Source organism: Microcaecilia unicolor, chromosome 1, assembly GCF_901765095.1.
Source record: "Microcaecilia unicolor chromosome 1, aMicUni1.1, whole genome shotgun sequence".
Classification (NCBI taxonomy): domain Eukaryota; kingdom Metazoa; phylum Chordata; class Amphibia; order Gymnophiona; family Siphonopidae; genus Microcaecilia; species Microcaecilia unicolor.
The window spans coordinates 416378313-416400614 of record NC_044031.1 but is presented as its reverse complement, the minus strand read 5'-3'; the positions used below and the strand labels follow the sequence as shown (position 1 = coordinate 416400614).

The window sequence follows — 22302 nt, the reverse complement described above, 5'->3', positions numbered from 1 at the left end:
CACCTCGCATCAGAAACTCACAGATCAGTCTACAAAAAACATTTAATTGTACAGTCAGAAAAATATGAAAACCCATTCTTGATGATGTATAAGTTTCACAGTCTAAATGACTGAATCCAAATCAAGCTCTGAGAACTTGCCACCAGTGAGCACTATGTTAAACATACAGATTTATCTGTCCAACTTCTTAAGCAGTAATCAGCATGTCTACATTGACAGATCACAACTAAAACACAACAATGGACATAGGGGTAGATGCATCAAGCAAACGTAAAAAAATCGCAAACGTAAAAACCTTTACCGAATTTCAAATAACGAAGCATGCTCCAAAAACACAGCCCCAAAAAGTTTGGTGCGGTATTGGAAAGAACGATGCACCAATCCCCGTCGCTAATCGGCTCGTAAAGCATGCGCAAAGCAGCCAAGCGTTATGCTGGCTGCTCTGCGCATGCCAGAAACGTTCAAAACACAGTCAAATCGCAAGCACATGGCTCCCAAATCAAAATAAAAAAAGGATCGGGAGGGGGCAAGGGCGCTCATCAGGAGCGTCCTGTACGGACGGCCTTGCCCCCCCCCCCCCGCTGCTCCCCACTTTCCACCGCTCCCCCCACCCCGAAAAAGCAAACTTCTAGAAGCCCCTGCCCCCCTCCCTTCCTCACTACTCTCTCACCTCAGCTCCGCCTCCCGACATCCTCCGTCCGTGCCCCGCCCCCTTTTGAGGTCGTCGCCGCCATTCCCCTCCTCCATCGGGCCCCCCTTCCTCTTACCGGGCCCGTGCAGCGCCTCTCTCCTCTGTCCGAAGGCGCTGCACGGGCAAGAAGAAAGCTGAATCAGCTGATGCCTGCCTTCACCTAGCTTCGATAGAGCGTCTTTCTCCTCCTGGGCCCGCCCCTGTCTGACGTCAGTAACCTACGTAGGTTACTGACGTCAGACAGGGGCGGGCGCAGCAGGAGAAAGACGCGCCATCGCGAAGGCAGGCATCAGCTGATTCAGCTTTCTTCTTGCCCGTGCAGCGCCTTCGGACAGAGGAGAGAGGCGCTGCACGGGCCCGGTAAGAGGAAGGGGGGCCCGATGGAGGAGGGGAATGGCGGCGACGACCCCAAAAGGGGGCGGGGCACGGACGGAGGATGTCGGGAGGCGGAGCTGAGGTGAGAGAGTAGTGAGGAAGGGAGGGGGGCAGGGGCTTCTAGAAGTTTGCTTTTTCGGGGTGGGGGGAGCGGCGGAAAGTGGGGAGCAGCGGGGGGGGGCAAGGCCGTCCGTACAGGACGCTCCTGATGAGCGCCCTTGCCCCCTTCCGATCCTTTTTTTATTTTTATTTTTTTATGTGTTTTCTGAGGTCCTTTGGACCAATCACAGCGCTTTTAGCTCTGCTAATGCGCTGGGATTGGCTCAAAGTTTGTTTATTTTTTCACTTAACACTTTTTCCTGGCACAGAGCTGTCCTAACGAGAGGTCCAGACCTCTCGTTAGTTTTCCTGCCTTTTCCTGCGTAAAGGCAATCGGAAAAGGTTAGTGCATGTCGTTTCAATGGGGTTTTCACACTAATTGCTCATCTCCATTCCGTTTTCGTTAGCTGCTACTACCGTCGAAAAATAGGCTTTAGTGCATGGAAAGGATCGGAAATTCTTCCTTAAGGGCTCATTTAACGATGAAAAACGTTTAGTGCATCTGGGCCTGAATCTGTAATTGTGCAGCTGCGACAAACATCAATATTTCATTCAAAGAACCTATAACCAATAGTACTAATAACTTCACTAAAGCTAACTGATGTAGCTTTCAAATATGTTAAATACGCTATACATAACAGAATGCCCTGGGGCTCGGAAATACCTGTATCATCTATTCAAATCACCTAATGTAAATCTGGCAAAATTATCAGCAACAGGAAGAACAGTAGAGCATTTGGTGCAGGATAAAAATCTTGCAACATTTACCACGCCAGTTAAAATGCAGTTAATATGATAATCGGCAAGCTAATGAACAGTGAGATGGTTTCCTATTTGCTCCTTATTTAATAAGATGCAAGAAATATTCTGGTATATACCCTTGGACTTTAAAACCTGGGGGGGAAAAAATCACTACCTAGAACAGGGGTGGGCAACCTTGGTCCTTGAGGACAACAACCCATTCGGGTTCTCAGGATTTTCCCAATGAATATGCACAAGATCTATTTGCCTACAATGAAGGCAGTGCATGCAAATACTGTGCATATTTGGAAAATCCTGAAAACCCAACTGGGTTGCGGCCCTTGAGGACTGAGGTTACCTACCCCGACCTAGAAGGTGGTATTCAGAGCAACCCCTGACGATTTTTGTCCCATAACATGGAGCTTCAATTTGTAATCTGGCTGCATCAATAGAAGCAAAAGGAGAAACGTATGGGAAGAACACATGAGAAAATGGGAAAACAGGGTCAGAAAAAGAAAGGAAGGGACTCAGCAACAGGTGAGGAGGAGAGCCCTATAAAAGGATCAGTGCAGAGGGTATACTATAAGAAAAGCAGAGGTAAGGTTTCAGGATGACCTTCAGACTTTTCTACATGGCACAAACCTGGAAGAAACATATCGTCCCCTCCCTCTGGTCTGGATACTATAAAAAATACTGACTATATGCTAAATCAGTCCCTCTTACAGTATAGCAGAAACTGCTCTTCCCCAGAAACTAGTGCTGACCATGGCTATCTCCTTCCACAATTTGCCCCGGCTGTCATGAACAACTTGTTGGACTCCTCCAAAGGAGGAGTTGCTAGCATTCCAGGTCCTGGGCAAGATCATTCTCAGTGCTGAAACTAAATTTCCATACCTATAACATGTGTTCTGTAAAAACAAAGGTTTATCAGCGACTTGATTGGGTCACGTGGTACCAAACAGAATTAACTTTTCAGAGCTTGTGGATAACAATTCAGTTTTCCTCTTCATGTCCAATACTTCTTAAAATTGCCTTGCCCTCTGTGATGCAATGAAATGTTCTCAAAAAATAGAGGTGTATTTTCAAACCACTTAGACTTACAAACTTACATGCTCACCCAATGCTATAATACTAATATAAAATAAACAGAGATATAAAATAAACAGAGAAGTGTTTCCTTCTAAATAAATTGGGAACAGTATCATATTAAAGGTCTGTAATATATCATATACAAACTCTGGGAAGAGCCTTAATTATATTGAAAACTGTCATTCAATGATGACTATTCAGTCTTGGCTCAAACATACATCACTGGTCAATGCCCATATAAAGTGCTCTCCACGTGTCCAGAATCATCTATCCAATATTATGAACAAAATATATCATATACAGACCAGGTGGACAATAAAATCAGCATGCCCATTCAAAATGTCCTGGGGAAAGCACTGAAGTTAAATTTATCAATGTGCATTACAATATTATCATATTAATAAAGCATTAAATGTGACTGCCTCTTGGAAAAGGTGGCTAAAGTAGCAGATCCACAATGTTGAGAATGGCTGATTTTTCATGTCATGGGTCCACAAGCAATATTTTTGAACTTCTGTTATCTTTTTACACATTATATTTTTCACACATGAGGATGGGGTTTTCACTGTGTTACAAATTGTTTACTCTAATAGAATTCATAAAAACCTCTATTTCTTGTTTTTGTTTCTGGTGACTTTAGTCACCCTTTTCCCCACAGATGATCTCAAATGTGCAGCCCTATGTCAGCTCTTCATTGCCTAGGGCAAAAAAGGTACATTTAATGATTAAATATAACTTTTTTTGCCCTAGGCAATGAAGATCCCACACCCATCCAGAAGCCTACCACCAGAGCCAGCATTAGAATGAATATTCTATGTAGAATTCTGTAGTAATTTAGCCTGTTCAGTCTTCCTGATAGTGGAGGGGATATTTGTGAGGGGAGAAAGGGATTTTGTTAATATTTGTTCTGTATTGTTTGCGATTTATAAAACGACATATACTTTAATACAATAATATATAAAATCAGAACTGTTTGAGGCTTGTGCGGATGAGATCCGACAGAGCTCGCAGGGACAGGGACAGAACTTACGGGGACTGGACGGGGCGGGGACAAATTTTGTCCCCATGTCAACACTGTTGACACCAATTTGGCTTGTGGTCACTGCCTAGGTAAGGTATACAAATAAAGTGAGGACAGATGTTCCGGATGTTTCTGTCACATTACTGGAAGTGCCTAGGCTCGGACATAAGAGTGCAACATGACTGAAAAAAAGGAATTTTAAATACCTATATATTTATTATCAGAGAAATGAAAATGAAGAGAAACAATGAACAACATTGTTGGGAGGGGAAAAGGTAATAACTTCACAAAATGAAAGGGAGAGCTTTATTTTTACATCCATTCAACAGAGCAGAAAAAAAACCCAGAATTGAGCTGCTGAACAGACTGCTGCAGGAAGGCCAATACATACTTAGAACCTTAAACTAAGTTCTGAGCTCTGGGAGATATGTGATGGCATCACATAATTGTATGCTTGGCTTAGTCCAGTTTGTTGGATGAAAATACTTCAAACTATGCCTCTATATCTGGTTCTCAACTGGGGTGTCATGACACTGGTGTGTCAAAAGGACACTGGAGGAGTGTGGTAAGTTAGTAAGAAAACACAGTGACACATGCAGGGCTTTTCCAGGCAAGCAGGCAGAGCTGGAAAAGCAAAAGTAAAAGGCAGAGGAAAGCTTTGGAGTTTGTATCTGTGTTCGTAATCTGTTGGTCCCACCTCCAATGCAGACTTTCCATACTGGGGCAGGAGGAGGGTGGGACCTGAAGATACTGACAGCATGCAGAGTAAGGTCCCATGCTACACTTTTACAGCCTGTGCATGCTGTCAGGATCTGCAAGTACCACCCCCTCCAACAAAGGAAGTCTGTGTCTAGGGTGGGAACAATAGACACAGCCTGAGCAAGGCCCCACCCTGTCTTTTGTTTTCATATCAATGGCCACAAAGATGAGGGTGCGAAAGGGAGGAAAGAGTAGTGCCTGACTTAAGGGCAAGGAAATGGAGAGATGATACATGGAGAAATGGAGGAGTGGCCTAGTGGTTAGGGTGGTGGACTTTGGTCCTGGGGAACTGAGGAACTGAGTTCGATTCCCACCTCAGGCACAGGCAGCTCCTTGAGACTCTGGGCAAGTCACTTAACCCTCCATTGCCCCAGGTACAAATAAGTACCTGTATACAATATGTAAGCCTCATTGAGCCTGCCATGAGTGGGAAAGCGCGGGGTACAAATGTAACAAAAAAAATGTGGGGGAGAGAAAAAGATGCAGGAAACAGAGGAGAAAGGAAAGTGGACAAAAGGGAAGGGAAGAGTGGGGGATTCTGGATGTAAAGTATGAAGGAATTAGACAATGATTTTTTTTTTGAGGGGGGGGGAATAGAGGGGAGGAAAATGCTGACTATGGGAAGGAAGAAGGAGGAAGAAAGTAAGGAAAAAAGGTGCACTGTTGGGGAGAGGAGAAGAGAAAGAAGACAGAGACAGTGGTCTACAGGAAGGAGAGGAAGAAAGAGCAGACAGGGAAATACTAAGCTACAAACGTAAGGGGACAGAAGGAAGATGCTGAGTTACAAGTTTGGAGGGAGAGAGAGGGAGGGTAGATTACTGAACATGACTGAACCATGTGGGAAAGGCCATGGGGGTTTGCCAAGGAGATAAGAGGAGGATGGCAAGCACAGATAGGGGGCTAAAATTGAGAAGTATATCTTGACGTGGAGGGGCATAATCAAACGGGGCGCCCAAGATTTCCTGAGGATGTCCTTGCAGGACGTCCCGGCGAAGGGGCGGGGAACCCGTATTATGGAAACAAGATGAGAGTCCATCTTTCGTTTCGATAATACGGTCAGGGACGCCCAAATCTCAAAATTTTGGTTGACCTTAGAGATGGTCATCCCCGGTTTTCGGCGATAATGGAAAGCGAGGACGCCCATCTCAGAAATGACCAAATCCAAGCCATTTGGTCATGGAAGGAGCCAGCATTCGTAGTGCACTGGTCCCCCTCACATGCCAGGACACCAACCGGGCACCCTAGGGGGCACTGCAGTGGACTTCAGAAATTGTTCCCAGGTGCATAGCTCCCTTACCTTGGGCGCTGAGCCCCCCAAAACCCACTCCCCACAACTGTACACCACTACCATAGCCCTAAGGGGTGAAGGGGGGCACCTACATGTGGGTACAGTGAGTTTCTGGTGGGTTTTGAAGGGCTCACATTTACCACCACAAGTGTAACAGGTAAGGGGGGGATGGGCCTGGGTCCACCTGCCTGAAGTGCACTGCACCCACTAAAACTGCTCCAGGGACCTCCATACTGCTGTCAGGGAGCTGGGTATGACATCTGAGGCTGGCAAAAAATATTTTTAACGTTTTTTTTAGGGTGGGAGGGGGTTAGTAACCACTGGGGGAGTAAGGGGAGGTCATCCCCGATTCCCTCCAGTGGTCATCTGGTCAGTTCGGGCACCTTTTTGAAGCTTGGTCACAAGAAAAAATGGACAAAGTAAAGTCGGCCAAGTGCTCGTCAGGGACGCCCTTCTTTTTTCCATTATCGGCCGAGGACATCCATGTGTTAAATACGCCCCAGTCCCACCTTCGCTATGCTTCCGACACGACCCCGGGAACTTTGGTTGTCCCCGCGACGGAAAGCAGTTGAGGGCGCCCAAAATTGGCTTTCGATTATGCCGATTTGGATGACCCTGGGAGAAGGACGCCCATCTCCCGATTTGTGTCGAAAGATGGGCGCCCTTCTCTTTCGAAAAGAAGCCTGATAGTGTTCTCCCAACTGACTAGCAAAACATTTTTTGGATTTTTTGTTATTTATTAATGTTTTGCTTTCCAATAATTATTAATTCTATAGAGCACAGAGAGTAGAAATGTAGTCATGGGAAGTGGGTAACAGATAGAAGGGAACAGAAGTCTGGGGAACAGTGAAACAGCAGAAATGGGAGAGCTAGGGCATAAGAGAAGGAGATGTAAAGTTGATAGGTGAAAGGAGGAGATGGAGGACTAGAGAGTGACAGTAGGTAAAATTTGAGTGGATAGAAAGGCAGAAACAGAGGAAAATGCTTAAAGGAAAAGATCGATAATATCAGAGATAGATGTGAAGGAATGGAAGAAGACAGGAGGGGAGAGGAGAAAGTGAGGAAAATGAACAGCAGCCACTGGAAAGAGTTAGCAGAAGAGAGAAACTGAGACAAACATAATTGGACAATAAAATGCCCAGATAAAAATGATAAAAAAACAAACAGTTTTTTTTCCTAATTAAGTGGAATATGCTAGTTCTGGGAAATGTGCATTACAGGTATATTTGTATTACATGCCTTCTTGGGATTACCAGTTCAATTTTTATGTTTACATTTCTCTTTCTAATTTATGATAATTTACTCTGTATTTGGTTAGGATATATCCATTCATAGGTGCCAACATTTAAAAATGTATTGGGGGACCTCTCCTTGGACACAATGAAGGAGCTTAGCATCCACTGGATCCTCAGAGCATGCTCTTATGGATCTGTATATTTTCTTTGACCAAGGTGAAATATTCTGCTCACTTATAGTTTGCGATCTATGAAAGTCCCATTTGGTCTATTTTACAAATAGTAGGTGTACTGGTGTTCTAGGGCCCAGTGTAATATTTGTAGGGCTGCCTGTTCATAAGTAGGGTTCTTGCTGTTTGAATCGTATGATTAGTACTGCTGTTGTATAGCAGGTTTTCTACATGTATGTTGAATTATTTATTTGGATTTAGCTCACACTTTTTTCAGTAGTAGCTCAAGGTGAGTTATATTCAGGTACACTGGATATTTCTCTGTCCCTGGAAGGAATACAATCTAATTTTGTACCTGAGGCAAGGGAGTGGGATTTGAACCGGCCACCTCTGGATGTCAAGACTGGTGCTCTAATCACTAGGCTACTCCCGCACAGATTTTGTATTATTTCTTAGTATGTCTAGTAGTGGAGAGATTTATGTTGCTATGGCTCAAATGACATGAGAATCAGAAAATGTTTTCTATGGTGACTCCATGAAGAAATGTCCTAGTTCTGATCTGTACCCGTTAGGGGGTGGTTAGGGTTTTTGTGGATGCAGTATGTTTACATTTAAGACACAAGAACTGCTATACTGTGTCAGACAAAAAGTCCATACGAGTATACAGTGTGTCACAGATGCAAGCACTGTCCCTCAGATATGTCCCAAATGAAAACAAGTTAAGAACCACTGCTCTACATAATAGAAAGAATTGTGTCCAAAATTTAAGTGGTCAATGGGAGGACATTTCAAAAGAGATAAATTTGTCCTAGAAACTCCTAAACTTACCCAACCAAATCTTTTGAACATTGGCCTCCATATGTTCAACATATCTGCACATATTTTTCAACACAATACGAGATGAACTGTATATTTTTTTTCTAATTCACACCAATGGACCTAGAAGAAAATGTTGTAGAAGGTCACATAATGTGGTGGATGAGTAATATAAAGAAGAGTGATACAAGTAAAATTTACCCTTGAAATATCTTGGGATGCGTCTTCATCCTTCTCTGCTTTATTTTAAAAGTGATAAGCTTACAATGAAGACATTAATGTTTTAATAATATATAAAAACTGCCTTACTGTTTCCAAAGTTTCAAAGAATTTCACTCTTTTGTCACTAGGAAAAACTTTTAGCAGGTCAAGTGGTACAAAAAGTACTTATATCATTACATTCTCAGATCAAACCCAGTGCCAAGAGCTCAATTTTTTTGAAACCCAAGCAGCACAGTACAACCCCTAACCTTACAGGGTTGTATTAAATATTAGTATTCAATTCGGCACTTGATACACAACTCTTATTCAGCCGAAGAGTGATTTAAATTCAAATATGAATAATCTGGGGCTCTACTGTGCTAAATCTACTGAAATAAACACTTGATCTCTGATTTCATATTGCTTCTTTTATTATTTGTTATATTAAAGTCCAATGCCCATTATTCATATTTGGTCTAATATAAAATATGCTAGTCAATACAGCTTTAGTTCCTTATACCACTGTTTCCCAAGTCTGGTCCTGGAGTACCCCTTGCCAGAGGATTTCAAGATATCCACAATGAATATGCATGAACTTGATTTGCATACACTGCCTCCATTATTTGCAAATCTCTGTTGTGCATATTCATTGTGGATATCCTGAAAACCTGATTGGCAAGGGGTACTCCAGGACTGGACTTGGGAAACATTGCCTTATAATATCAGAGAACATGTTTTATTTTTATTTACTTAATTAATGTTTTTTTTTTTTTTAATAAATCAGTGTGGTTCCCATTTTAGCCCACTTGAACACAGAAATAAAGGTTAACAATTGAAAAAAAAATAGTGGCCTAGTGGTTAGAGTAGTGGGTTGAGAACTGGGAAGGCAGAGTTCAAAGTCCATTAAAACTTCTTGTAACCTTAGGCAACTCACATCACCTCCATTGCCACAGGCACAAAAGTAGGGGCCTATTTAATAACTTGCAGTAAAATAATATGATCATATGCTATTTTATAGCAAGAAAACTTGTTTGTGCATAGATGCAGATAGAAATACTGCCCATTCCCAGCTGCTGCAATGGAAAAATAGTAGGCTACAAGTTGGGCCCACTACTGTCTAAAGGAGTATAGCCTGTGATATATTAAAAAGTATCCTCTCCTTTACCTCCTGATATCTTAAAAAAAAAGAAATACACCCCTGCAAACTGGCCAGATCCCCACACTTGCATATCTCCTGAACCACTATGCCTTAAGCAAAAAAAAAAAAAAAAAAATTCTACCTGCTGATCCCCTCAGTAGCTCCTGGAGGTTTGCAGTTCTTCTCAATAATTTTCTTAAGGAACCTAGCCAGTCAGGTTTTCAGGAATCCCATATGAATATGCATGAAAAATTACATATTCATTCAATGGATCTCCAATATATACAAATTTATCCTGTGCATATGCATTGAAATGAATGGGGCTAGGTGTGCCTTGAGGAGAGGGCTCAGGAGCACAACCCAAATGAGGCAGGAGGAGAGAGGGGGATAGGAGTGACCCACATTAAATAGATGAGCTGCAAAGCAGTTAGGGAGTTTGGAATAGGGATTTTTGTGGAGTTCATTTTAACTGTGTTATTCTATATCTTGATACTATTAATGTGGGGATGACTGGGCAGTCAGTATATTTACTTGACTTTCTGTAGTTTATGATGGGGCATAAGTCTATTTCCCAGTGAAAGTAGGGGTGGTTTAGTTTTACTAAGGATTTTGTGCTATATTTTGTTAAATTCTGTAAATTGCTGTAGATCAGGGTTGTCTAAATTGGTCCGAGGACCGTAACCCAGTTGGGTTTTCAGGATTTCCCTAATAAATATGCATTTCTTAAAAACATAACTGCTACAATAAACACAAATTTTTACTAATACATTTTTATCTTAACTGTACCAAAACCATTATTAAATTATGCATTAAATAATTAACCCCACACACAATCTCAGAGTGCTAAAAGTAACAGCAAAAATTCAACAATTGCTTGCTCTAGTCTATTAAGGACTATTGTAGATTAAACCAATGCAAACCTAACTTCCATCTAATTAGAGACGTCACTATAAGGTCCAGTCAAATTCTTAGAGTCACAACATGGAAAAAAACATATCCAACCACATTCTGGTAATGTCGTCTGTTCATAGACGATGTAAAGTTCAATCTTGTCTGTATTTGCTGTAATTCCACTGCAGGAGCACAGCCAGATTTTGTGTTAAATTGTCCAATGCTGTTATTCACTGGCACACTTGTTTAAAAACCAGTGTCTTGTACTCAACCATGTGTCACCTCTAACGGCAGCGTCAGGAGTCAAAACTGAAATGAAGTAAAAATACAAATAAAACCCACACATATACTGAATGACTAGAGGCATATTTTCAAAGCACTTAGACTTACAAAGTTATGTGGTAAGCTATGGAACTTTCCAAGTCTAAGTGCTTTGAAAATGAGCCCCACTGAACAGCTATTCATACCATACACTAGATCAGTGGTTCCCAAACCTGGTCCTGGAGGCACCCCAGCCTGTCAGGTTTTCAGTATATCCACAATGAATATTCATGAGACGGGAAGGCGGTAAAACTAGAGGACATGAATTGAGGTTGAAGGGGGGCAGACTCAGGAGTAATGTCTGGAGTGGAGGAGTGGCCTAGTGGTTAGGGTGGTGGACTCTGGTCCTGGGGAACTGAGGAACTGAGTTCAATTCCCACTTCAGGCACAGGCAGCTCCTTGTGACTCTGGGCAAGTCACTTAACCCTCCATTGCCCCAGGTACAAATAAGTACCTGTATATAATATGTAAGTCGCATTGAGCCTGCCATGAGTGGGAAAGTGCGGGGTACAAATGTAACAAAAAAAAATGTCGGGAAGTATTTTTTCACAGAAAGGGTGGTAGATATGTGGAATGTCCTCCCATGGGAGGTGGTGGAGATGAAAATAATAATGGAATTCAAACATGCGTGGGATAAACACAAAGGAATCTTGTTTAGAAGGAATGGATCCACGGAATCTTAGCAGAGATTGGGTGGCGATGCTGGTAATTAGGAAGCAAAACCAGTGCTGGGCAGACTTCTACAGGCTTCGCCCTGATCGTGACTGAATAGATAGGGATGGGCTAGAATGTAACTTTTAAGGGGCTTCGATGTTAGCTTCAGAACTTTCAGTACAAGAACAGTGCTGGGCAGACTTCAACGGGCTGTGCCCTGAGAATGGCAAGGACAAATCAAACTCAGATCTACATATACATATCATTTAGATTGGAAGCGCTTTTGAGCAGGGACTGTCTTTTCTTCATGTTCAATTGTGAAGCGCTGCATATGACTGGTAACGCTATAGAAATGATTTATAGTAGTAGTAGTAAAATGAATCTTGTTGGGCAGACTGAATGGACCGTACTTACAGACACTTACTATGTTACTATGAGATAGATTTGCATGCAGCAGAGGCAGTGTATGCAAATCTTTCTTATGAATACTCATTACTAGTAAAAAAGGCCCGTTTCACACAAATGAAACGGGCGCTAGCAAGGTTTTCCTCGGAGTGTGTTTGTTTGAGAGAGTGTGTGTGATAGTCACTGTGTGAGGGAGAGTGAATGTGCGAGTGTGTGTGTGTGTAAGGGAGAGAGAGTGAGACGGGGTGCGAGTGTGTCTGTGAGACAGAGTGTGTGTGTGTGAGAATGAGAGTGTGTTCCAGGGCCCCCCCTCTCTCCCTCCCTCCCTGTTGCAGGGTCCTCGTCCCCCCTCCCTCCTTCCCAGTTCCAGGGACCCCCCTCCCAGTTCCAGGGTCATGTTCCCCCCTCCCTCCCAGTTCCAGGGTCCCCCCTCCCAGTTCCAGGGTCATCATCGTCCCCTCCCTCCCTCTGTTTGAGTGCCATGGTCATCCCCTCCCTCCCTCTGGCTTTCAGGGTCTCCTCCGTCCGAGTTTCAGGGTTCCCCCCTCCCTTCGTCTGAGTTTCAGGGTTCCCCCCCCTCCAAGTTTCAGGGTCGCTCTACCCCCTCCCTCCGAGTTTCAGGGTCCCCCTTCCTTCCCTCCGAGTTTCAGGGTTCCCTCCGTCCTAGAGGGAGATGGGTGGGTGCCGAGCCGGGGACCCTGGGCTGCATCCTGTGATATGGAAGCGCGGGGCAGTAGCAGCGGCGACGGCCATTGGCGCGTGAAGGGCTCGAGGCGGCACAGGAGAGAGCGGCTCGTGAGCCAGGGAGTCTTCCTCTGCTCCCTCCTGCTCAGTGTTTGCTGCACTGCCGGCATCCTGCAGCAGCCCGGTGAGCTCCGCGCGCGCTGGAACCTGCTTACTGTGCGTGTGCTCGTGAGGGTTTGGAGGCAGCGGTGCTGTTCAGGTGGCTGGCGGGAGGTCAAGCAAGCAAAGCTCATTTAATCTGCTTTTCTGGGGGGGTTGTTTTTTGAGTTTCTTTTTCTTAGCTTTTATTTTCCATGAACGTTCGATGAAGCTGCCTGGGCCCACACTGCTGTTGCTTCGGCTCTCTGGATGACGTCATCCGAGGCTTCAGTCCCAGGCACAGCCAATCAGAATGGAGGCACGGGCCCAGGCAGCTTCATGGAACATTCATGGTGCAAATTATTATATAGGATGGGTATCCTGATAACCTGACTGGCTGGGGTGCCTCCAGAACCAGGTTTAGGAACCACTGCACTACATAGTTTAAATCTAAATTGAACTTAAATTGAACATACCTCAATAATATGCTTATCATATACTCTTGGCAACTACCAAGGGGATACTCCGCTGGCTGGTTAAGCGGTCTACTCCACGCCCTCCCATACCAGAAGTCTCTTTACGCAGCAAAATGGAAGAAATGTTACCTCCCCTCTTAGACTCTATGCAAATAGATCTCATGCATATTCATTGGGGAAATCCTAAAAACCTAACATGGTGACGACCAAGATTGGATACCCCTACCTTAGATCCTCTTTTTTTGGAGGTGGGGGTAGGGACACCATTAAAACACAAATTAAATGAATATGGCTACAACAATCTTGTAGACATTATTGTGCATTTTCCTTCTGAAAAGTACAACATAAGATTATTTCAAACATTAGGCAGAACAGTTCCTATATTGAGAGAATACATAAACAGTGTACAGTTACCAATGAAGCAAAGAAGATGAGAAACAAACAATTTTGTGAGGTGACAAATTCCCCCAAAGACTACTACATCCATATGCTTTCACAGAATAAAAAGGAGCTGGAAAAAAAATAAAAGCATTATGATGACATCTGGTGGCCACTTGAAACACAAAGGCCAACACTACTGAAAACTGAAGAGTTTTAAGCAGCAGTTATGATTCAGCATTCAATCCTATTACAAACGACCCCTCAATTCACTCACAGACAAACATCAAAACATTACTTAAGAATGTATGTCTAAACCTGCAATTAGGCAGTTTGGGTGTCCAAGATTTGGTAATGCATACACGGGACATATTCAAAGCATTATTTGACAAATCATGTGAATTAATAGGCATGGCTGAAAATTGCCTCTAATACCCGCATTTCAACTTATCCTAATTACAGCAGAATTTTTTTTTCCCCCAAGGAAACTTGCACAAAAACCTTTTGACCTGTTCATACAAGTTCTTCTTAGGCCAAAGTAGTACAATACTTTTTGTAGTTGGTTTGCCTACGTAGTTTTTATATTTGTCGTTGTTAGAAATCTTTCAAAATTTCCTCAAGCTGAAAGAAATTAAGGGGCCTTTTTACTAGAACGCATTAAAAAATTAGCTAAGTGTATTTTACAGTGGGACTTTCCTGCACACTAAGTCCATATTTAATGTGGCAATAAAAAAGAGGGATTTTTCTTTTTTTTCTTTTTGCAGATTCACAGTTAATTTGTCCATTGGTGCGCTAGACCTCTAAAAAATTAATGTGGGAACACTTGGCACTTTGTATTGAGGTGCTAAGGCCCAAATTCCATATATTGTGCCTGAAAACTTGGCGCCAACTAAATCATGCTAAGTGTGATCGCGCTCAGCATCACCTTTCCGTGTCATGTTTGTGTGTCATGTAATCTGCCGTCTATAGAATACGCCTGCCTTTTTCTACACTATCTATATATGTCTATATATATAATCACCTAAATTTCCACGCACTGTATAGAATCCAATCAGCACAGATTTGACATCAGCGAGTAATGATGTCATGATGTCATGCGCACAAGAACATTGGCAAAAATGATTTCTAGATGGCGACAGTCAAATTTCTCATAAGCCAATACTGTGCTCCTTACCAGCCTGTTTATCAGCAAGGAGAAATGGTATTTCATCCTCCAAGACCACAGGAGATCCTATTTAAGATACAAGAGAGCCTGGGAGAGATTAACAGTCTCCTACAATTCCCAAGCCTCCTTCCCCAGAGATTTATTTTTCACACAGTTTCTAGACCGCACTCCTAAGCAGTTTACAATATAAAACATTCACAATAAAAAACAAAACAAAAAATACCTATACAATACCCACTAACAAACACAAAACACAAAATCCAGCAAGATAAAATCTTCCACCAATTAAAAACCTGAGTAAAAGATATACCTTGAGAAATTTACGGAAGAGAATTTTTCATCATACTTAACTCTTCAGAAAGCCAATTCCACAGACAAGCGCCTTCAATACCAAAATTTTCAATCTAATGTCATCCAAGGTAACTTGTTTATACGAGGATACAGTTTAACAGTAGCTTCCCAGCCGACCTCAATGACTGAGATGGTATCCGCTAAGTACAGTCGCAAGAGAAAGAGGAACCTCCTCAGTGACAGCCCTAGAAATGAAACTCAATACTTTCAATTGGACTCTAAACCTCACAGGTAACCAGTGAAGATTTTGTAGAACCGGTGAGATATGTTCAAATCTAGAAATCCCAGCAATGAGGCGTGCAGCCACATTCTGGGCCATCTGCAACTGACTCAGCTGTAGACCCCAAAATAATACATTACAATAATCAAATAATGGGTTTACCAGTAATTGCAAAACAGTTCTAGATAAAACAGAATCCATTATCATACCTAGATATTTAATCTCTCACTGAATAGATCTTATAATTCAGAACCCACCCCGCTAACAATGTGCAAAAAGATAGCAGATAAATATATAAATATTAAACAAAACCGGGGATAGGAATTAACCTTGGGGAACCCCTGCCACCACATCAATCAAAAGAACATTCTGCTCCATTTCAACCCTATACACCCTGTTACACAAAAAGGAAGAAAACCATTCCAATACCTTTTCCTGAATCCTCAAAATATAAAAAGTATGCAAAATACTATGTACAAGTTATGTTTATGATGGCAGTGATTTGTTGGCCCTGGGGCAGTGAAGGATTTTCTAATCACAAGGCTACTTCCTCCCCTGCTTAGCAATTCATCTTAGAATGGGAAAGCCTGTACAGGGATAGAAGCCTGCAATGGGATCTGAATTTGCCAACCCTGAATGATATGTCCAATGTTCTATCCACTCAGCCATCTCCTTCCCTGTGTAGTAGTGCCTCTTACAATGGGAAACCCTGTCCCCCTGAGGAGGGAAGTGCAACTCGCCACCCCAGTATGATAAGTCAAGTGTTCCAACAACTTGGTCACCTCCTGCAAGAAATTTCATCTACAAGGTGTCTGGCATCATCACTGATCTACATCATGTTTATGTCAGATTGCATGGTTGCCAAATCAAAAAACAAATTAGTATTATATACTCTGCAAATAGTGCAAGGTTCAATGCAGATTCACAAATCACAAAAGCCTCTCTATCCATGTCATGAGCTATGTATACAGACATCAGCATGGCATGCTACACTGAAGATGGAAGTGGAGTAACACTTTAGTATCAAAATTATTCCCTCTGCTCATTTCTATGGCAGCCACTAGGTGCTAATGTACAACCAATAGACAAAGGTTGATCCCTACCTCCCCCCTCCCAACTCCAAAACCATAATGCCCATCTTAGAATATGTCATATTCAAATGTGCAGGTGATAGAAAGTGTGAGAGTGTAGGCATTTCTATGTTGCCCACCTTTGCAGCTCAGCCTTTAGCAGCAGCATCCCTGGACCCCCTGCTGCCACAGAGCAGGCCCAATCATCCCCCAGGGAGGAAGAGGAGGAGGAAGGAGTAGCAGACGAGGAGGCAGCAGCTTCCCCCGCAGCCCAACATCCTCCCCCACCCACACACCCTATCCACTCTAGAAGCAGAAGGACCCCACGGAGAGGACAATATCCTCCTGCATGTCTCCCCATCTTCCCCCAAGACAGAGAGTTGAACTGAGCCTCATGTGGTTCCAGGGGCAGGTGCTGGCACAGGTATAGCCCCACCTTTGCCGTCACCTTCCACTGTAACAGACACTATCTTGGAGGAGAGCAGGTAAATGCATGAGGCCATTAACTGGTGACTAAGGGCTCTGGAAGGTCAGGATAGGCTGGAGCATGCTTTAGAGCAGATGGCAGCCATACAAGCCCACATTCTCTCTGCTCTAGAGCATGCTGCCATCCCAAGACCCTTAGTTGTCCCCACCTCCTCAGGCAGTTCCTGCAGCTCTTGGGGTCACCTCCTTCCCTCCCTCAATGAGACTTTTCCCTTCCCTCACCCTTTTTATTTGTATTATACATTTGACCTTTTTTTGTTTGTCATTCATTATTTCCCTCCCTCCTGTATTCTTATTTATGCCTTTTTGTAAATATTTTTAATTTAGCTAAAGAGAGCATATTATATTATAACTAGTAAAAAAAAGGCCCATTTCTGACACAAATGAAACGGGGGTTAGCAAGGTTTTCCTCGGAGTGTGTATGTTTGAGAGAGTGTATATGCGAGTGACTGTGTGAGAGAGAAAGAGTGAATGTGCGAGTGTGTGTGTGTGTGTGTGAGAGAGAGAGTGAATGTGCAAGTGTGTGTGTGTGAGAGAGATAGAGAGTGAATGTGCGAATGTGTGTGTGTGTGTGAGAGAAAGAGTGAATGTGCGAGTGTGTGTGAGAGAGAGAGTCTGGGTGCGAGTGTGTCTGTGAGAGAGTGTGTGTGAAAATGAGAGTGTGTGCAAGTGCTTATGTGAGACACAGTGTGAGAGAGAGAGAGAGAGAGTGTGTGTGTTTCACACAGATACAGTGTGTGCAAGAAAGAGAGTGTGTGTGAGACACAGACTCTCTGTGAGACTGAGTGTGAGACCAAGAGAGTGTGTGAGTGACTGTGTAACACATAGAGAGTGAATGTGATACAGTGTGAGACACAGAGTGTGTGAGAGTGAGAGAGAGAAAGACATTGACTGTGAGAGAGTGTGTGTGTGATAGAGATACCCCCCCCCCCTCCCTCTCTCTGGTGTCTGAGCGTTACTGTGCAGGACGCTGAGCTCTGGCTGTGCTTCAAGGAACTGACCAATCCTATTTAATAGAATGCACCTCCAACATTCTGAAGCCGAGAAACCTCGTGTGGTTGGTCACTTCTGCTTGTGATGAACCCGGAAGTACGTGATGTCAATTCAGGAGATGGATACAGAAAGCAGTAATGCCTCAGCCATGCAGTCAGCTTCAGAATGTTGGAGGTGCGTTTTATTATATAGGTCTACTAAAAAAGGCCCGTTTCTGTTTTAAAGGAAACGGGCGCTAGCAAGGTTATATTCTAATGGGGTTTTTTTAACCAAACAGTTTTTAGATAAAGTGTTATAATGAGAAGGAATAATTGTGTAGTTTGTATAATGTAGAAGATGGTCCATGAGTGTGACATGTTTTTTTTTTTTTTTTTGGGGGGGGGGGGGGTTGTAATTTGTAAATCATGTGTTGCCGTGTTATACCACCATGTGGTGTACCTCCTCTGTTGTGTACCGCTGCCCTTCGCCTGTCAGTGTGTCTCTGTGTGACAGAGAGAATATCTGTGTGTGAGACAGACCGAGTGTGTGTGTCTGTGTGAGTGACAGAGTGTGTGTGACAGAGAGACAGACTGTGAGAGTGAGTTCAGTGTGTGTGTGTGGTGTCTCCTTTTGTATTGCAGATATTATGCCAAATTTGCAGCTCACAGTTTATGTGGTTTCCCTCCAGTATTGCGTGCCGCTGTCCTTCGCCTGCCAGTGTGTGTGTGGGACAGAGAGAGAGTGTGTGTGTGTGTCACAGAGGCAGTTTCTGGCTGTGTGAGAGAGTAAGAGACTGTTTGTGTGTCTCAGAGAGTTTGTATGTGAGGCATATCCAGCGATTGTGCTCTGTCCCCTGGGCCCTGCATTCATGTATCCATGTGCAGCAATTGTGCTCTCTTTCCCATGCCCTCCATCCATCCATGTGCAACATTTGTCCTCTCCCCTTCCCTCCCGTTCTGTTCTCTCCCCCTGCCCTCCCCTCCTCTCCATGTCTCTCTGTCTGTCTCCCCTTCAAGTTCCAGCCCCCCTCTCCCTCCCTCCCTCCTTTAATTGTACCTGCTGTGTTTTTCCCAATCTCCTTTGGCTGTCATAGACGTTGCAGGGCTGTTGTGAGGTTGTTAGCAAAGGTGAGGAAAGGGCAAGCTCTGACGGTTCTCTTGGCACTGCAGCACAACGGCCTTGTCTGCGACTGTGTGTCCGTGAACCTCGTCCAGAGAAGGCTGCAGTTCGCTGTAGCTTCGGGTGCAGCCTGCTGGAGGCTGGCGTTTTGGTCGATGTCACCTGTTGAGGGCCTGGGAGGGCGGCAGTCTCGTCAGCTGTTTTTCTTTTTTTCTTTGAGGGCGGCAGGTTCGGGGGGGCGGCAGTCTCGTCAGCTGCGAGCTTTGTCAGGCGGTTCGGGAGGGCGACAGTCTCGTCAGCTGTTTTTTTTTTTGTTTGTTTGTTTGTTTTTTGAGGGCGGCAAGTTCGGGAGGGCAGCAGTCTCGTCAGCTGCGAGCTTTGTCAGGGCGGTTGGTGAGTGTGTCAGGTTCAGGAGGGCGGCAGCTAGTCTCGAGCCTTTCTGGATTTTGTTTTTTTTTTGCACGTGCCAGTTCATGCGATTCGATCAGCTGTGTGGGATCACTGACGTCAGTCTGATCTACAGAGCCTAGCAGACCAACTCCGAGGGAGCCACAGTCCCAGGCAAGTCAGAACGTTGGAGGTGAGAATTATTATATAGGACAGTTTTATATGTGAAGTTTATATGGGTGTCCTATGTTTTCATCTCAATGCCTATGGCTGCTCTATCTGATTTTACGGTTCTGAAAATACTACACAGGTTTATAAGAACATAAAAATAGCTATACTGGGTCAGACCAATGGTTCATCTAGCCCAGTATCCTGCTTCCAACAGTAGCCAATCCAGGTCACAAGTACCTGGCAGAAACCCAGTTAGTAGCAACATTCCAAACTAACAATCCCAAAGCAAGCAGTGGCTTTCCCCATGCCCATCTCAATAACAGACTATAGACTTTTCCTCCAGGAACTTGTCCAAATCTTTTTTAAACCCAGATGCACTAACTGCTATTACCACATCCTACGACAGTGAGTTCCAGAGCTAAATATAAAGACTTGCATACATGATTTGGCTAATACCACATGGAGCTACAGTGGGAACTGAACCAATATCTCCTGGACCAAAAGGCACTGTACTATTATGCTACCATGCCACTTTTTAAAGAATTTAATTTAATTCAGGCATTCATAATCTACTTAACTATGAAGTTCAAGGCAGAGGACAATTGTATATTGTAAGCAAGTACTTTCTCTGTCCCTAGAGGGCTAACAATCTCAGTTTTTGTACCCAAGGCAACAGAGGGTTAGGTGGCTTGCCCGAGGTCACAAGGAGCTGTAGCTGGAATTGAACCCAGGACACCAGGATCAAAGCCTGCTATATTAACCATTAGGCCACTCCTCCATTCCCAACATTTAGGTTTCCTGAGCACTGTGAAGAGTGGAAGGTAGAGAGGAATAAGAAGCTAAAAGTCAGAATGCTGGAACACAGATCCAATATTAGAAGAATGAACACTAAAGAACCTTTAGTTGAACACTGCATGTTGAGGATATTGTGTTGTGGATAAAATCGAATTGGCAAGAAGACGAGGTGACCAGAAGTTCTATTAGATTGTAAGCTCTTTGAGCAGGGACTGTCTTTCTTCTATGTTTGTGCAGCGCTGCGTATGCCTTGTAGCACTATGGAAATGCTAAATAGTAGTAGTAGTAGTAGTTAAGATGAAGACAAGCAAAATGGACTTCTGAATTAAAGCCTTTGAACAACAACGGGTTTAAACAACTCGATAGACTTGGCAGATATTTTAATGAATCGAACAGAGAAACACTGCAGCAGTTAACATAGTAGGTCTCTTTAAAATCTTACACTGAGCCTGTATTTAAAGGTCCAAGTTAGCATGTGACGTAATAGCGCCATTTTGAACGCAGTTTTGCCTATTAAAAGTAAGTAAACAGGAGGGTATTGTTGAAGCTTTGCGAGACATGAGTACTTGAACACACAAGAGTTTTTTATTTTTCAGATATATTACGGTGGACAAAAAACAGCACGAGTTCCTGAGGAAGCAACAAGACAGGTGAAATGGTGGCCTCTTTGAACATTAAGATAAGTGCTGTGTCATCAATGCATAAGTGGTTTGAGCATTTGAGCATAAAGGCTGTTAGGGGCTTTAAAACATCATTAAAAAAGTTTTGTTTGATGCACGGTAAATGTCCAGAAGCACATTACCAAAAAAAAAAAAGGAGTTTTTTGAGCCCGATGATAGAAACAAAATATCGGCTTACTTATCAGCGGTTGTAACCAACGATAGTTCATCTGATTGGATTCTGTGTCTCTTTCTCCTTTAAACAATTTATGCTTGCAATAAGCTTGGTATCAACCAGTGTACATTATTGCGAGGATATTGGAGGCTACAGACATGGAGCGCATGGAGCAGGAGGATGATTTGGAGAAGAGAAGAGGTCACTGGCATGTGGGAGGAGCTTAGGGGCATCCGTCAAGAGCAGGCTGGGGTGTGGCCGGAGATAGCATCAGTAAGGGGGGAACAGGTCAGTCTTTATTTATGTTAATTTGTACCACTTATTTGCGTGTACTGCACAATGGGAGTGGAACAGGAGAGAGGAGTGGGGGGAATGGTGGCGGGGAATTGACAGCTATATGCTTATCACTAATAAATATCTTGCCATTCTCACAAAAAAATGTGTCTGTCTTAGATGATCCCAGATCTCATGGCCTCTCTGTCTTATTGATGAGATGCCATATTGTCTCGGGGTCCCTAGGGTTCCTCATCATTATCCTCACTCTCCTCTCCGGCTTGCCTATTCTTGGGGTTCTAGCATATGCCATCATATGGTCAGATTGTGCAACATGCCACAGATATGTCTCAAACCTTGCAGGGCTGTACAATAGCTGCTGCCCCCCCCCCCCCCCCCCCCGAGAACGGTTGAAGTAGCAGAATTGGGACTTAGGAGTCCAAATGCCCTATCACTGCCCAGGTTGTAGCTTGGGCCCTGTTGTATCTTTGGGATCTGGGGGGGGGGATCACTATGGGGATCATTAGCCAGCTCCTAAGTGGCTAGCCATGGTTACCTGCATTGAAGACAGGAGAGAACAGAAGATGTTAGAGAAGGACACACACCTTTTTGTTGCATATTATCAGGCTCCACAAGTGTATTCTGTGATCCTCCAGACCACGGGACCCACACTGGCCTTGCACCTGTGGTGAAAAGAAAGAAATGTAGTCAATAATTAAAAGTTTTGGGGTTGTAAGATGGTCCTCACCAGCCACTTTGGATCATTCCCCTCTGAAAAGAATCACGGATGCCAAAGTGTGAAAGGAAGTATGATTCATGGCAGGATCCAGGGAAGTTTGCACACACGTCTGTGATCTCCATTACTGCTGTTGAGCGAGCAATAGGCTCT

General features: G+C 43.7%; 1 protein-coding gene across 1 annotated transcript in view; it reads right to left on the bottom strand.

The window, feature by feature from the left end:
* ZNF407 (zinc finger protein 407) overlaps positions 1-22302 on the bottom strand; it is a 918238-nt gene that overhangs the window by 879534 nt on the left and 16402 nt on the right. The window contains 1 exon segment of the mRNA XM_030211702.1: positions 8297-8407. The gene's annotated coding sequence lies outside the window, so the exon portion shown is untranslated.